The sequence below is a fragment of the Lactuca serriola genome, chromosome 2 (genome assembly GCF_051521515.1).
Source record: "Lactuca serriola cultivar US96UC23 chromosome 2, Lser_US96UC23_V15, whole genome shotgun sequence".
NCBI lineage: Eukaryota > Viridiplantae > Streptophyta > Magnoliopsida > Asterales > Asteraceae > Lactuca > Lactuca serriola.
Genome location: NC_136409.1, coordinates 8923207 through 8940462, shown reverse-complemented (window position 1 = coordinate 8940462; position 17256 = coordinate 8923207).

The following is a 17256-nucleotide window of genomic DNA, read 5'->3' as shown; positions in this document are numbered from 1 at the left end:
AACATGGTGGTTCTAGCCAAAGATGCATCTGGAAAAACAAAAACACCAATCAAGATTTTCCATTCCTTTTCAGGAAACCCAAAACACACAATATCCATAATACCCAAACTATCAACAAGAATATAATAATGTCCTGGTACAACAAGCCTACTACCAATTTTGTCTTTTGTAGGATATTATTGATTATAATCACTATATGTAGTTTTCACAAATGGTTCCGAAAACACAATATCAATGCTCTCCCTCGAGGTCTCCCTATTTAGTGACAGTTAAAACTTAGAATCTAAAGAATTTAGTGACAAACCCACTCCCATTCAAACCTTGTGGTCGGTGTAGATGATGCACTTTGTACCATAAAGGTAGTGCCTCCAAATCTTCAAAGCGAAGACCACAACTCCCAGCTCGAGATCATGTGTGGTGTAATTCAGCTCATGTGCCTTTAGTTGTCTGGATGCATATGCTATCACCTTCCCGCGCTGCATAAGTACACAACCTAAACCCTGATTTGAGGTGTCGCAGTAGACTATAAAGTCTTCGGTTCCCTCCGGTAATGAGAGTACGGGCGCACTACAGAGGGCTCGCTTCAAGGTTTGGAAGGCAACCTATTGCTTCTCGGTCCAATGGAAAGGTACGCCTTTTGTGTTAGTGCTGCGAGAGGTTTGGCTATCTTGGAGAAGTTATGAATGAACCTACGATAATAGCCTGCGAGACCCAAGAATTGACGAATTTCTAGTGGGTTTGTTGGGGTTGCCTAGCCTTCAATGGCTTTGATCTTGGAAGGATCCACATGTATCCCTTCCTTGCTGACAATATGACCTAAGAAGTTTACATTGCGGAGCCAAAAGTCACATTTGGAGAGTTTCGCATATAGCTTTTCAGCTTATAGGGTTTCCAATATTTAACGAAGATGTTGACCATGCTCTTCTTCACTTCAAGAATATACAAGAATATCGTCGATGAAAACGATTACGAAGTTATCAAGGAATGGGCGGCAGACTCGATTCATTAAGTCCATAAATGTGGCGGGGGCATTCATTAGACCGAAGGGCATCACGACAAATTCGTAATGACCGTAGTGGGTTCAGAAAACAGTCTTTGGGATATCCTCCTCTCGGACCTTGAGTTGGTGATATCCAGATCTCAGATCTATCTTAGAAAAGTAGCTAGCCCCTTGTAGTTGGTCAAATAGATCATCGATTCGTGGAAGTGGGTAGCGATTCTTGATAGTGAGCTTATTTAGTTCCCTATAGTCGATACACATCCTGAAGGATCCGGCTTTCTTTTTAACGAAAAGAATCGGAGCTCCCCATGGCGAGAAGCTGGGTCTGATGAATCCTTAATTCAGGAGCTCGCTTAATTGGCTTGATAGTTCCTGCATTTCCGCGGGAGCCAACCTATAGGGTGATTTGGCAATTGGAGTGACTCTTGGTACAAGGTCAATTCGAAATTCGACTTACCTTTCTGGGGGTATTCCCGGAAGATCATCGGGAAATACATCTGGAAAATCCTATGCCACTGGGATATCTCAAATGTTTATTTCTTCTTTGAACTTATCTACAATGTGGGCAAGGAATGCGTAGTTCTTCTTGTGTAGGCACTTCTGTGCCTTGATGCATGAGATAAGACGAAGATTGACGTCGGGTTTATCTCCGTAAATAATTAGGATTTCGTGGTTATGGAGGTGAAGGAAAACGGCATTCTCGTGGCATATAATATCAGCATGATGGGGCTCAACCAATCCATGCCGATTATCACATCAAAACTCCTAATATTTACGGGCATAGATATCCTTAGTTGATTCTGTTTTCCCATTAGCCATTTCCACAGTGAAGGCTTCATTAAGCTTCTGGGGTTGTTGTTTTAGCAAATGTTTGAACTTATTACTCACAAAACTTCATTCTACCCCATTATCAAACAAGATGCATGCATATGTGTTTGTAACGTCCGTAGATCCGGGCTAATTTAGAGACAATAAGCGTTTAAAACGACTTTTTGATAGAAGATTATTTATAAGGAATAGTCTTAATAAAAGTTGTAGCATATGTTACAAGGATTCTGTACATATAAAGAATGCCGAAATCCGAGTTATAACGAAGAAGTTATGACCCATCGAAGTTTCGCGACGGAATCGGCACAACACCAGGAAGCGTAAATAGTGAATTTACGATAAATCGGATTTTAGACTTAGCGATCTAAACGAAAGTCGTAGAATACGTTAAACTGAGAGCGTCCATAAAAAGAACGCCAAAATCTGACTTCCTATGAGGATGTTATGATTTTTCGAAGTTTTGGCTTAGCAGTATACAACCTGGAGTTCGAATATTAGATCGAGCGGTTTTTAGCCGACACAACCTAAACGAGAAGCGAAGATCTCGTTAATAGTAGCATATCGATAAAAAGATAGATGAAAACGGACGTCGGAGGAAGAAGTTACAAATTTTTAACGGACCAACCCTATCCCGGCCTGTTAGTAAGATAACTTTTAAAATAAAGTCAAAATTAGCCGACAGAGTTTAAACGAAAGTTGTAGAGTACGTTCCCGCCTATGCGTGGATATAAAGAACGTCGAAAAAGGAGGTCGTATACGAGAGTTATGGTTTTTAGAAGTCGGAAGGTGAAATTGCGAGACCTGGTGCGAAGATGATGACGTGGCCGAACCACAACCGTTCGATGGTGATCACAAGGCTCGCTTCGGATGAAGACACGTCACCCTCGCTACGCCCAGCATCCGAACTCAGAACGCGCTGCGTACAAGAGCTCTTACTCGATCCAGCTTCGCCCACGTCGCCCCACCGAGACCTCGCCACGTGTAGTCCTTATCCGATCTACGCCCAGCGTAGTAAGTCCGAACGCCCAGCGTTCCGAGGTGCTGAGTGCCTATAAAAGGGCTGCGAGAGTCTGCCGATTTCTCACACCTTTTCAACCCCTTTTTCTCTCTTTACACTCTCTCACTACCTCCCTAACCCCCTAAGCCTAGGTAAACCCCCTAGCACCCGAAGGAAGCCCCGAGGCTCCTGGAGTCTCGAGAAAAAAGGTCTTTTGGTTCGGAAACACTGCTCTAAGCAAAGACCGATTTTCTATAAAACTCAATGTAAGTGAGCTACGCCTACGCTATTTTCAATATAGATTTTATTTAATTATAGTAACGTTATTAGGACCTTATAATAATAATTTGGGATATTATTATGGGTTATATAAGTGTCGTCATAGTATCTTTTTATCCACTTACGGTACGGGGAATCTGGTTTGGAGGGTCGCTTGGGTTGCTGGATTCAGAAGTGCTTATATGCCAAAATGATCCTACCCTCCGGTGTTTCATGTTTGGCCCCTGTCTGTACATAGTGGGTGAAGAGTATTGTGTCGCGCTTATATAATATTAATAATAGCTAGACTATTAATTAGTCGCAGTTAACGTTGGACTAAACCCTAGTGATATTGATACTAGGTTTTGTCGAGGAAAATTGTTTTAAGAGTAACGAAGCGTTGTCCAAGTGCTGAGTCACCACCTTATCAGGTGAGTGCATAGTTACTTTCATCTTACACATAGATATGAAGTATTTTATATAAATTATGTGCTACGTGTGCATATTATCTGTATACTTTCTATCTATGTTGGATGAATGATTTTATACAAGTTTTAAATGATTTAAAATGTATATGTATTTATATCTACATAATATGTTGGGTAAAACATGGGTAGATGAAATGTGAGTCGGATGATGAGATGAGAGATGATATACAACATGAGATAAGGGTGAGAGGTGAACGATGTGAGAAGCCTTTTTCCCAAATGATGGCCCCGTCATCTAGCAGAGTATGGATGACAACCATGGACTACTCCAGGTAGTCCAATGGAACACTAGCAAGCTCGCAACCTGTAGGTGTTGTGAACGATGTGTTCACCCGGTGTACTCTAAACACGGGCGACTATGCAGACTTAGTGCTCGAATCTTGGCGATCATGCAGACTTGGTGCCTAAACCTTGGCGACTATGCAGACTTAGTGCCTAAACCCTAGAGATCATGCAGACTTGGTGCCTAAACCCTGGCGATCATGCAAACTTGGTGCCTAAACCCTGGCGACTATGCAGACTTAGTGCCAGTTGTGTAAACCGTGGCAAAAATGGACTTCGTGCCGATTCCATAGGATGATCCTTAAGAATGAATGAATGAGGAATAGCTTATTCTTAGGCTAGACCCTTAAGAATAAGGAAGATAATGGGGATGGGTAATTGGGTTAATTGTTTGATGATTAAATATAATAATTATATTATTGGGGGTTGAAAACCCTATGTACTAACCAGGTTTCCCAACCTGACCAACTCCAGCTTATTTGTATCACAGGTGTCGATACGAAGCTACTTTGCACTGAGAGATTTAAAAAAGATGTAGATCACTAGTGTAAATGTAAGTTCTGTTTATGCTTATGTTTATGTATTGACGATGACATCCTAAATGTTTTAAAATGAATAAAAATTACATTTCTTGAGAAACGCTTTTATAATGTATTTATCATGTTTTACTGGGAACAAATTCTGCAACATTTTTATTAAAAGAGGTACTCTGATTTTTATAAAGCATAAACAAAATCGGTCTTTTCTGGCCGTAAAAATGGGGATGTCGCAGTGTTGTTAAGTAGGAACGTACCGGTGACAACAGTGGGGTCCTGGACTGCTTCTCCTTGTCCCAAAGTCAAAACCCTTCCCAATCCTCTGTTTCCTTGGTTATTAACGTTGGGGCAGTTCTGACGGAAATGTCCAGTTCTCCCACACCCATAGCAGGTGTGGCTGGCCCCAGCGCTGTTGTTGTTGTAGTTGTTGTTGTTGTTGTTGTTGTTGTTGTTGTTGTTACGAATGTTGTTATTGTTGTGGTTGGTTCTGTGGGGGATAAGTCCTACAGTATCTTGTTGTATGACCTTTTCGGTTGCAACTGGTGCCATGCATCTCCCTGCATTCACCGTGGTGATGGAGATCGCATTTGTTGCACTTTGGGAGGTTCCCGGAGTACTGCCTAGGGGCACTTGGGGTGGATGAGACTGGAGCATGTGGTGTGGAAGGGATTTGAGTAGTAGCAGCATGAACTGCTACCGTTTGCTGTTTCTTTGACGACTCTGAGCTTTGTCGTCCTTTCCGTTTGTTTTTCTTACCCTTCTTGTTATCACTTTCCTTCTTGCCTTCGATTTCCCTTGCTTTGTCACACTTCTTGTTGTCGTAGTCGTATAACTTCTTAGCCAACCTCTTGGCACTGTCAATAGTTTCCGAATTCGCGGCTATCACATTTCCTTGAATCAGGGAGGTTAATCCCCAAACGAATCGTTCAATCTTCTTTCCTTCAAAGTATCATTCCCATGCATAAAAGCGATAATTCAATGAACCTTGAAATGTAGGTATCAATATCGGAGTTGCGGACTGTGAGGTTCCACAGTTCCTGCTCCATTTTCTAAACTTCGCCTCTTGGGCAATATTCCGCCCTTAGCATTTCCTTCAGTTCCTCCCACGGCATAGTGTTTGCCATCAGGAGTGTCATGGCCTCCACATGCCCATTCCACCATGAAAGAGCTTGATCAACAAATGTGCATGCTGCAAATTTGACTTTGCACTCTTCTGGACATCTGCATATTTCAAAGACTGATTCAACCTTCTCAATCCATCTTTTTAGGGTTATTACGCCTACCGTTCCGTTAAAGGTTCGCGGTTTGGCATTGATGAAATCTTTGTAAGTACAGACCTTGATAGGCCCTTGATTCATTCCTTGATTGGAACTTTCGTCTCCATTCCCGTTGCCTTCACCGTTGTTTCCGTTGTGGATGTGAGTCAGAGCTTCTGCAACTGCAGCTGAAACTGTTACTTGATAAGCAGCTGAGTTTAGGGTTGAGCAAAAATCGCACCACAACTAAAATTAACTGCATAAACCGCAACCGCAATAGAAACCGATGGTGAGATTTTCTGTTTTTCAAAAACCACATTTTTGCGGTGCGGTTATTGGTTTTTAAAAACTGCAAAAAAAAAGCGCAGCGCACCGCATATATTATATACACATTTTTTTTATTAAGTATTAATATATTAAATATTAAAGATACGATAAGTTTCATGGATGAAAGAAAGATAAAATTCTAGGAGACAACAGTGTTGACTTTTTTTGTTATGTTTAACTTTGGAAAATGGTGAATTTTGACAAATTTAAGATGTTTATTGTTAATTGTCTTATATCTTATAGTTTTTTATTATTACAAGTAATATATTAGAACTCTTAAAATCGATTAAACTCTAAACTACGGTTAAAAACTACAAAAAATAATCGCACCAAATCCATGCGGTTAATAACCGAAACACAAAAGAAATAAACCGCACCGCAAAAATAACCGCGTAACCGCACCGCAAAAATAACCGCCTAACCACACCAAGCGGTTTTGAAAATGGATTAACCGCATTTGCGGTTAGTGGTGAGGTTTTGGCCAACAACTGCACCGAACCGCACCGCACTCACCCCTAGCTGAGTTCATCTTTGCAGTAAGTGGTGGCGGTGGTGGTGGTGGAGTTGCATCGTTGTTCACTGGCGGGTTCCTTCGAGGCATCTTCTGTCATAGAGTAGATAGATAATGAGCGCATAGCGTATATTGGATTTAGAGTACTACTACCTCAATGATTTGATTTATGCATATAATTGATTTCATAATTTATCATATCACAAAAAAATAAGTCACATAGCAGATAACCACATCACGATAAAACCTGTAATATTTCTACTAATAATATCCGTTTTCGTACATGAAAATTTTGCCTTGAAGGCATACAATACATAGGGAAAGAGTGTAAATTCGGACAACATAACGACCACATGAATAATGTAATCACTTAGACATATGGTCGATAGTACATAAAGTAGCATACATGTAAGAAACCTAACACTAATAAGGGATACTACTGATCCTGATCATATTGAGAAGTGCCTAACAGTGATAGCGAATTCATATCCCAAAATGTTGTGCCAATAAATTGGCCATCTCGATCATTTCTCAAATGACCTCATCCCTCTCCTGTTCGGCTTGCACGGCTCGTGCCTCCATAGCTAATAGATGCTGCCGAAGAGCGGCAACTTCTTCTTCCAAGGAGCGAGTTCCATTAACGGGGTCCCCTGATGGTACGGAATGATCCAGATGCGCCTCAGTGGTAGGTGGTTCACCGGGGGCTTCATCAGTGTCCCTACCATTCTCCATGTCTTCATCGGTTTCATCAAACTTGTAGTCTGTATCCATATACTCATCGGGCTCAATGCCATGGGCTTCCTCTTGTTCTTCCTCGGGGTCTTCTTCAATCATCTCGTAGGCCACTAGGGCCTGATGAAATTGGATACCTTGTTGTGCCTCATGCATGGTGACTGTGCGAGAAACTGGGGGTGAGAAATGTGTAAAGAGAGTAGGTTTATCGTACTTTTAATTATTTTATGTTTGGTTTGATATTCTCCTTTTTGGGTATTAAAAGGGTATACTTTTGGTTCATTGATTATTGCAATCATTCCTCGACATATGTTGGTCATACTTTGAAGGAATGTAGTTGATCAGGCTACATTCATTTTTAATACAATTACATGTTGTCCGGGTTTAATCACAACGTCGAATTTCCCTAAGGACTTATGTTGGATATTTTTATGCTGATTTTCTAAAATGCATAGATAAGTGTGTATTTTATTTATTTTGTTCAGAGTTATTTAGTCTCATTGTGTTTATAGTTGCATATCATGTATTGTTAGATATGCTAGTTCACTATAAACAAAACTATGATACCAACCTGTCACACCCCCGAACCAAACGGCGGAAACGTCCGAGGGCTCGTGTGACTTTAAATTGAAATATCATCACAATGATTATACATGAAACATAACATAAAAATCATCATGCATTACATATTACAACTGACATTGTTCGCATCAAGTACATTGTTTAATATTACATATTCAAAAACATAAAATGTACGAAGGTTGACATTTCAGAAAAGAGATTTCCAAAATACACTTGAAGGTTCTTCAGCTTAATGGTTACCTGAGAATACAAGTTCTTTTGAAAATGGTCAACATATATAATGTTGGTGAGTTCATAAGCATGTTTGATTGAAATGTTTTGTATTGTTTGTATAACCCAGAAAATCCGATATTTTCTATAAATTGTCTGAAAATGATTGTAATGGTCAAGTATAAATGTATGTGTGATTTCCATTGCAAAAACATGCATAAGTAAAAGATCCAAAATTTCCTTGTGTTATGTCTGATGTAAGTAGAATGTACTGAATGATAGTATTTTCCCAGAAAATCCGATATTTTCTGATTTATAAAAAAACATTGTAATCCTTGCATTATCGTATGAATTGTTCTGTATCAATATGATTTTCGTGATGTTTAGATGGTAATGGATCTCTATGTGAGTCGTTATAACCATGCATGATAGCGACTAATTCGCATGTCTTGGCATTTTTTTTTCAAATGCCGGTTTGATCAAGATTTTGTCACCCTAGACTGACCTAGTCTAACTGTAGCGAACAACTCATGTGTGGGGGAGTCACCCCCGTATAGATCTATACACAAACTCTCTCCCTCTCTCCCTCCAGGAGACTCTGATTATAACTACAGGCTATGGCCATACACTCAGTGGTGTCAATCGACAGGTCTCACTAGATCCCAATTATTATCCCATGAATATGTATAACGTTATATGTATTTTGATTACAGTCCACCAGATGGTTCTTGAATGTGAAAGGTTAAAACCCAACAAACATGAAAAAAGACAATTGTGGCCCACTAGTCATGTATGTTATTTCCAGGCTTATTAAATATGCGACAGATACGTTATAGCCCATCAAACATTTGATGAGTATTCCAGGCCAATCAACAATCCAAATGGGCCAATAAGGCCTAATAGCATGTAAACGCTAATTTAGGCCCATTAGGCATGTAATTAGGTTACTAAGGCCCAATAGACATGTAATGATTATATTGGGACCAATAAACGTGCAAATGGATCACGAAGGCTCAATAAGCATGTATAGGGAGTACTGAGCCTAATAGTCGTAACGTTGTTGTATTTCGTATGTTTATTATAGCTTGGTACTTTTAGTCGAAACATTTACCGGTAATGTTATGAAAAATCCAATGTTTGGTTATAACGATATTTTTAGTTTATTTCAGTTTAAAAAATACCATTTTAACCTTTAACTTATAAAGATTTATATCTTCGGCCCAAATGTTTAATAAATGATAAATTTGGCCCAAAATATATATATTTGATAATTTCAGCTCCTTTTTCACAGAAAAAATCATTTTCAGCCCCTATTTGAATAAAATGACATTTTTGGTCCTTTTTTGTGAAAACTAACATTTTTAGCCATTAAATCATTAAAATTAGCATTTTCGGCCCGATTATAAATTTATTTTACAATTTCGGTCGAAAATACATTTATTGACATTTCCAGTCCTTATTTCATAAAAATTTACATTTTCAACCCTTATTTAAATAAAATGACAATTTCGGCCCAAATTTTTATAAAATTAACATCTTTGGCCCAATTTTGAAATAAGTGTAATTTTCAGCCCTTATTTTTGTTTACTTTCATTTTTGGCTCATGTTTTGGTTAAATAACATTTTAATCCCTAAAAAATGATATTTTTGCAATTTGGGCCCAAAAAGTCGTAAAGCCCAAATTCAGGCCCATAATGCTAAATTTTACACTTTTGGGCCTTTGAAAAGTGTGATTATCATAAAAAATCAGTTTTATGCAAATATGACCGTTTTGGTCCTTATAAAATCGAAAATGTCACATTTGTCCCAAACTTTACTTTGTTTGTCAAAATTATCCTTATATAAGATTCTTGTTTTGTTTTGCACATATTAAACTTATAAAACACTTCTACCTTTGTAGTATGGTGACTAGTGTGTTTTAGTTTATGAGTATCATCCGTTTTTGTTAGAGATTTCGAGATGTATCAAGTTTTACCACATATTCACAACAATAAACGAAGAAAATCACACATAACATACATAAATACATAGATCTACACATAAACACTTGTATTCTCCTCCAAAAACATGTAAAAACCGAAAACAAGGGGTTATGAACTCACATTGCTTGTTGTTTCTCGGTTTGATGAAGATATGGAAGGAAGTGATGTGATTTTCACCCCTAGCAAGCTCCTTGGAATGATTTTTGAATTTAGATGGTCCTAGTGAAGTATGATTCACGGTTTGGAGCAAATTAGTAACAAGTTTTAACAAAATTGTGAAGTTAAACTTGTTAGAGTAAGAGTAGATTACCAATTATGGATGAGGACTTAATGCAACTTCTTAAAAACACCCACCAAAGGTCACGAAATTTATGAGAAGTAGAGAGGAGTTCTTGAGAGAATATTGAAAGTGTTTGAAAGAAAATGAGAGGTGGTGGGAGGGTGTGTTTCGGCCGAGAGGTAGAAGAAAAAAGAGAGAATATATAAGGAGCTTTGCATGAAGGGTAATAAGAGTCTAGATGTATGTGATTATCTAGATACATGCTAGATAATCATGTGTTAGCAATGTTTAAATCAACCTCCATCCATTCATTATATATATATATATATATATATATATATATATATATATTATCTTGGGCCGAGAATTTGAGCTAAAAAAAGTGGGGAAGAAATGATTTGGGCCCTTTCTTGGTTTAGTTCGAATTTATGGAGCCCAATAACGATTTTTGGCCCATTGGGCCCTTGTAAGTGTTCACGGCCCAATATGGTATAAAGGAATGGGTTTATGGCCCATTAGGTCTAATTAATTCATTTACGGTCCAACAAGGCCCATTAGAGGTAAGATAAACCATTTTATGAATATAGGTCCATTTAGAGCCCATTTAAGGGTTCTAAGCCCAAAATAGTCAAGTTGAGTGCTTATTGTTCATTAGGCCCAATAAAAAAATCCTAGTTCATATGAACTTGAACCGGGATTCTTAGAATCTTCAACTCCCAATTGACTTTCTGAAATGTTTAGTATAGAGTTTTGAACTTTACTTGAAGAACCTTGATTGAATTTGTTGTCATTGATTGAGCACAATGTTTGATATCAATAAAAATTACATGTATCAAAACGGATGATGTTTACAAGAGTACAAAATTTCCTAGCTAGATTGCTATTTGTGACATTTTAACTTAGTAATTATACTCGATTTGGTTTTCACTTAGTAAATATATCGTCCCTAATAACATTTCTTCCCTCCATTAGTGTTTTACCATCCTTGTTTTCTTTCTTCCATTATCATTTATTAGTTCACCCTAGTGAAGTATATTGTTTTCCACCGTCACCAAGGTCGAAGATAATCAATGTTCTTGTTTCCTTATTGTGACAACCGTCAATTTCCGGTCAAGTCAAAGTCAATTAAAGTCAACAAGTCAAACCGGTCGACTCAATTAACCCTTGTGTACTAGGGCTTACGTTAGGTAATTACTATATAACTCGCTATTCTAATGAGAAATCATCAATTGAAAAGTTCGTATATCTAGATTTCCTTAACCTAAAATTATGGTAAGTAATGAACTAAACTGATAAAACAACGTTGCATACTCATCGGGAGTGTGTAAGATCCTTAAATATAGCTTAACGGGGTTTACGGACCTTGCGTTGCGAAGCCAAACACTCAAAAAGTTCACAAAAGAAGCCTCTCCCAATCTTTTTCACTATATCTCTCTTTATTTAAAATCTCTCTCTAATATCTCCCAAATCTCTCCAAGTATGTAAAATCTCTCCCAAATTTCTCTAAGTATGAGAAATCTCTCCAAGTATGTGAAATCTTTCCCAAATCTCTCCAAGTATGTGAAATCTCTCCCAAATCTCTCTAAGTATGAGAAATCTCTCCAAGTATGTGAAATCTCTCCCTAATCTCTCTCAAAAGTTCCTTTAACTTTTTATAGTCTTTCAGGTCATCCTGACCCTTAACCGGGTCAAAAACCACTTGAAACGGGGTAAAAACGGGTAAAATAACCTTAAGGAACCGAAACCCTCCTATTAGAAGCAAAGCCTCTTCGGACCGAAGGTCCCTTATAGGGACCGACCTCTGCTGACGACCGAAGCCGAGACCACTAGGACCGAACTGAGGAGGAGAACCGAACCTCGCATAGACTGAACTCGAAGGTCCTCTCGGACCGAACCCTACCTTCGCCTTCGCTTCTAACCCCTTTCGCTCCATTTCGCCTTCGGGCCCAGTAGCATTAGGGACCGAACCTCGGCCCAGAACCGAGAGGTCTCGCAGGTAGGCCAAATTCACCCAGTTTTCGACTAGTTTTGCATTTTAAGTCCGTTTTTAATTATTTTAACACGGGATTTTCACCCAAAATCATATTTTAACATATAAAACCCCTTATTTCATAATTAATCACGTTTTTGGGTGTAAATCTTATCCAAGAAGAGTGGGTGAAGTACTTGAGGTGGAGTGTTGACTTCACTTTAGTTTATGACACAAACAACCATCCACACCCACTCCATGACCAGCCCACCATACCTGGTCATTCATCGTCCTTTTCCCATGTAACAGCCCAAAATCTCAAGTATTGCTAAATTGCATTTTGGGGTGTTTTAAAGGGGAGACTCGGCGAGTTGGAGCCAGACTCGCCGAGTAGGGTCGCAGAGTTGGTCGCGGGTTCGCGACTGGACTCGACGAGTCCAGGTATGGACTCGGCGAGTCGACGCTGTTCAGTGGAAAACCCTAGCCGTTCGGTTTGGGAAGTACTTAAGGGATCTTATGCCTCCATTGTTCGCCTTTTGGCCGACTGAGAAGGACCCTTAATCGTTGTGGACGTCTAGGGCAGGAGAGGGAGCTTTTAGAACCTTGAAGAATTTGTTAAGCAAGAAGAATAAGAGTTTTGGCCAAAGGAATATCAAGAGGATTGAGTTCTGAGGTTTGGAGACACAGAGAGGGTGTTATTCAGGTAATATTTCGAATTATCCTCTGCTATGTTGATGTGTTATGGAATTAGGGTTTATGAAACCCATTTGGTGATTTGGTGGATTATTATGTTGTTATACAAAAGTTTATACCCTAGTAATAGGATGATTAGAGGTCCAGAAGTCCCATTGGTGTGTTTTTCGGGAATATACGTATCTCAGGAAGCAGTTGGATCGACTGCATGGCGTGGACTCGCCGAGTCGGATGATCAGACTCGGCGAGTAGCTTGAAGATTCACTGGGACTCGCCGAGTTGGTTCTTCAGACTCGGCGAGTAGAGTCGGGGTGGCCCCGCGATTCTTCCAGGAGTAACTCGTCGAGTCAAAGAGGATACTCGACGAGTAGAAGGGGACTCGTAGAGGATTGAAGGACGACCAGACTCGCCGAGTCGCCAGGGAACTCGCCGAGTCCAGTCGAGCTGACAACTGGCTGTTGACCAGAGTTGACCGGTGTGATTTCTTAGGGTCAGTTAACGTGGAAGATAGAAGAATTACTAAGGGATATATGGTGGTACAGGGAGCTTGTAGCTCGGAGGATCAAGTGCAAGGGATTTCAGGAGTTGCTATCTTCCAGTGTCCGCGAGGTGAGTCTTCTCACTATACCTCACCCGGAAGGGTTTGATTGTGTGACCGGAAGGTCAAGTATGTTGTGTGTTATGTTTATATGCTATGAATGGAAAGTTAGCTGCTATGCGTGATATACATGCTTATATATGGGCCGGAAGGCAAGGTATTATGTGACAGAAAGGTCAGGTATGATATATGATATATGTGCTTTATGTGTTAGAGTATTTGTATTGAGTGTTATGTATGTTATGGGCCGGAAGGCGATATGATGTGTGATGGACCGGAAGGTCGGCGTGGGTAAGGCCGGAAGGTTTACCCAGCAGGGACGGAAGTCCCCTGAGACACATGGACCGGAAGGTCGGGCCGGAAGGCAATGTTATGTGGATTGAAAGATCCGGGCCGGAAGGCAAAGTTATGTGGACCGAAAGGTCCGGGCCGGAAGGCGTATGTGCGTAAGGTATATTGGGGAACTCACTAAGCTTCGTGCTTACGTTGTTTATGTTATGTTGTTTCAGGTTCTTACAGTAACGCGGGATGGCAACGGTTCGATTGTACACACCGAAGAAAGAGTTATGTTTTGGAGGATCCTGGTCTGCTATTATAATGAAAAAGAAACTATGTTTTGGAAATTAGAATGTAAATAAGATTTTAAGCAAGTGTTTTAATATTAAATTGATTATTTAAATAAAAATTTTGTTTTTGGAAATCATGGTGTTACAAATTGGTATCAGAGCCTTGGTTTGAGGGATTCGGACGCGCCTACGGGTAAATCTGGACTCAAACTGAGGAAGTAAGAAAAAGTTTTCCAAATAAATGGTTTTCTAAAAGTGAATAAGAGTTCAAAGAGAAAGCAAGAAAGAGCAGTGTGTACAATCAGCCAGAGCCAAACGGTGATTTCCCAAAATACCCTTACTTTTGTATTATGAAACATCTATTATGCACTTTATGAGACATTATTGCATGCTAGAGACAGGCTAGGTACTTCACATCTTAGGACTAGAGTGGCCTGATTTGTGATGCCTTAGTCTAGGGTTTGCTGTTATATGTGCGTTATGCTTTTATGTGTATGTGATGAGTGAGAGTATCTAGTTAGAACGCACAAGGGGTAAAGCTACGGAGTACAGAGGTACTTCCGAGGGTGAGTCGAGAAGGTGGAGCTACCACAAATGGGGAGTCCTATGTATGCTTCAATGCTTGAATGCTGCTTGCTTTGTGCTTCGTGGAGTTATCGATGATGGGAGTCAGCTACCAAGTGAGTATGACGATACTCAGGAGGTAGAGGGCTGGCATCATTGGGAACTCTTCAGCAGCTGATAGCAAAGAAGTGGGAGGACAGCGGAAGGGACTAGGGAGTAAACCTAGCCAGATGAGTGCGCTGGTAGAGTAGAGGATTTCGCTGGAAAGCGAGCACGCGCGATGAGATTGGTGAAAGAGCAGGTTTATCAGCTACTTAGGAACTCTGGAATGGTCCATGTGGAAAGTATGGGTAGATGTGGCAGGTAGTATGGGCCCGTACTACTGAAAGCAGAGGACCCATACTTGATACAGGGGGCATTCTGAAGGTCCTAAGGAACAGATTGAGGGGTGATGTTATGGTTCGGATACCATACATCAGAGTGGATACAGAGTGATGTTATGGTCAGGACACCATACATCGGAACAGATTGAGATAGATGTTGTGGTTCGAGTGCTATACATTGGAGCAGGTTGAGCAATGGTGCTATGGTTCAGGTACCATACACCGAAGCATGTTGAGGAAGGATGTCATGGGATGAGTACCATGGTTCGTAGTGGATGATGCTTGTGGCTATCTTGTTATCCGGTTATCGATCGGACGAGCACGAGCGAGCGGGATGCGAGGATTCGCGAGATCCGGTGTGATGAGGTTGCTGTAGTGTTGCGGGCTGAGTCGCCAGAATTGTTTGGGTCGATCAGGACCATTATGATTGAAGTAGGGTGATGAGCGATATGTGGCTTTCGCAGAGACGGCTGCCGCGGCGGTTACAGCGGCTGTAGCAACGGCAAAGAAAGGGACTAGTCGGGGTTTTCAGTATCGGGACTTCTATTATGCGAAGCCTCCCACATTCGATAGAGTTCAGGACTCGATTGTTGCTATGAGGTGGTTATCAGACATGGAGGGGTGTTTCTCCACGAGTTTATGCTTTGCTGATCAGAGGGTGGGGTGTGCTCTGAACCTATTGAGGCTCGGGGCGAAGGATTGGTGGAGGTTGACCACGAGGTCATTTTCCGATGCGCAGAGGGCTGCGGTTTCATGGGATCAATTCAGAGGGATGTTCAGTACTCGCTATGTTCCGCGGGATGAAAAGGAGAAATTGGCTCGGAAGTTCTTTAAGCTGAGACAGGATTTGGAGTCGGTAACTGAGAGCACCGGGATGTTTATTGAGAGGGTGATGTTTTGCCCTGAGTTCGCTTCGGAGCAGGCTCAGATGTCCCGAAATCCGAGCATGCTCAAGAGGGGGAGTATCAGACAGTTCGTGTCTGCGCAGAGACGCGAGACCGTGTTGGTATCGCAGGAGGCCGCCATGTGGCGTGAGTTAGAGGTTGAGTTGCAGTAGCGTGAGATGAGGCAGGCCCCGATGCAGTCGCAGTCGGCGCCGAAACGGTCCATGACCGTAGACGTTAGAATGGGGGATCGGAGCGGTTACACTTGTGGGAAGTGTGAGGGAGATGGCACCGGAGCTTGTTGGCCCAGTGGTGCATGCCGCAAGTGCGGAAAGGAGGGGCATGGTGCACGGGATTGTCGGCAGTCAGTGCCAATTCGGGATTCCAGGATTTGTTATCAGTGTCGGCAGGTTGGACATTTGAGGGTCAACTGTCCACAGCTTTTGCAGGATCGGTGCAGGCTCTAGCACCGGCCACCTTGAGAAGTTCAGGAGGAGGACGGGATGGAGTAGAGCCCAAGGGCTCAGGGTTGTGCTTATCGGCTTGCGGCAGGGGGAGGCGGAGTAGTGCCGGAGGCAGCTGCGGGTATGATGCTGTCTTGATGTCTTGAGTGGATTGCGTTGATTGTGGCGTATTGTTTGTGCTGGAAGTGTGGATTTCGATGCGGTAGTCGTTGTTTCGCGGGATTGGCATGGTTATGGACTGGTGCTTCAGGTTTCGTTTTGGCATTCGTTGTTCCCTGATGGTTTGGTATGGTTATAGTCTGGTGTTTTAGTGCCGGTAACTTTGTGCGGTTTTCGATGCGATATTCAACCTTTGGCAGGTTGTGGGTTTGGTTATGGGTTATTGCTTGGGAATTCCGTTGGTTATCGTTCGTGAGGGTTGATAGTGGAGGTGCGGCACTGGGTTGAATGACGGGTAGCATCTGCAGTTGTGGAGTGGATAATTGGAAGATCGGATCCTTTTGAGCTGATTGATTAGGGAGGAGATGTGTTTTGCTGAGGGTTGCTTACGCTTGTGGGAAGCAGCCAGTGGGTAAATGTTCTCTTTGTGCAGGATTGTTCTGAGAGGTCGTTAATGACGATCGGTGGCAGTTAGTCAGTGCTTTAGTGGGGGAGAATTAGAAAATTCTCCGGGAGATCGATAAGTATGTGAGGGTGCTTAGCTGCCGGGATTCAGCAGTGTTTGTCAGCGCAAAGTATAGGCCGACGAGAGCGAGTGTTGGATATGCAGGGCGAGATACAGACCTAGGGCATTTGATTGTGGAGGCCTGAGAGGAGGTCGGGATCGAGCTTGAGTAAGTAAACGGAAGTTTGCGATCAGAGTATTG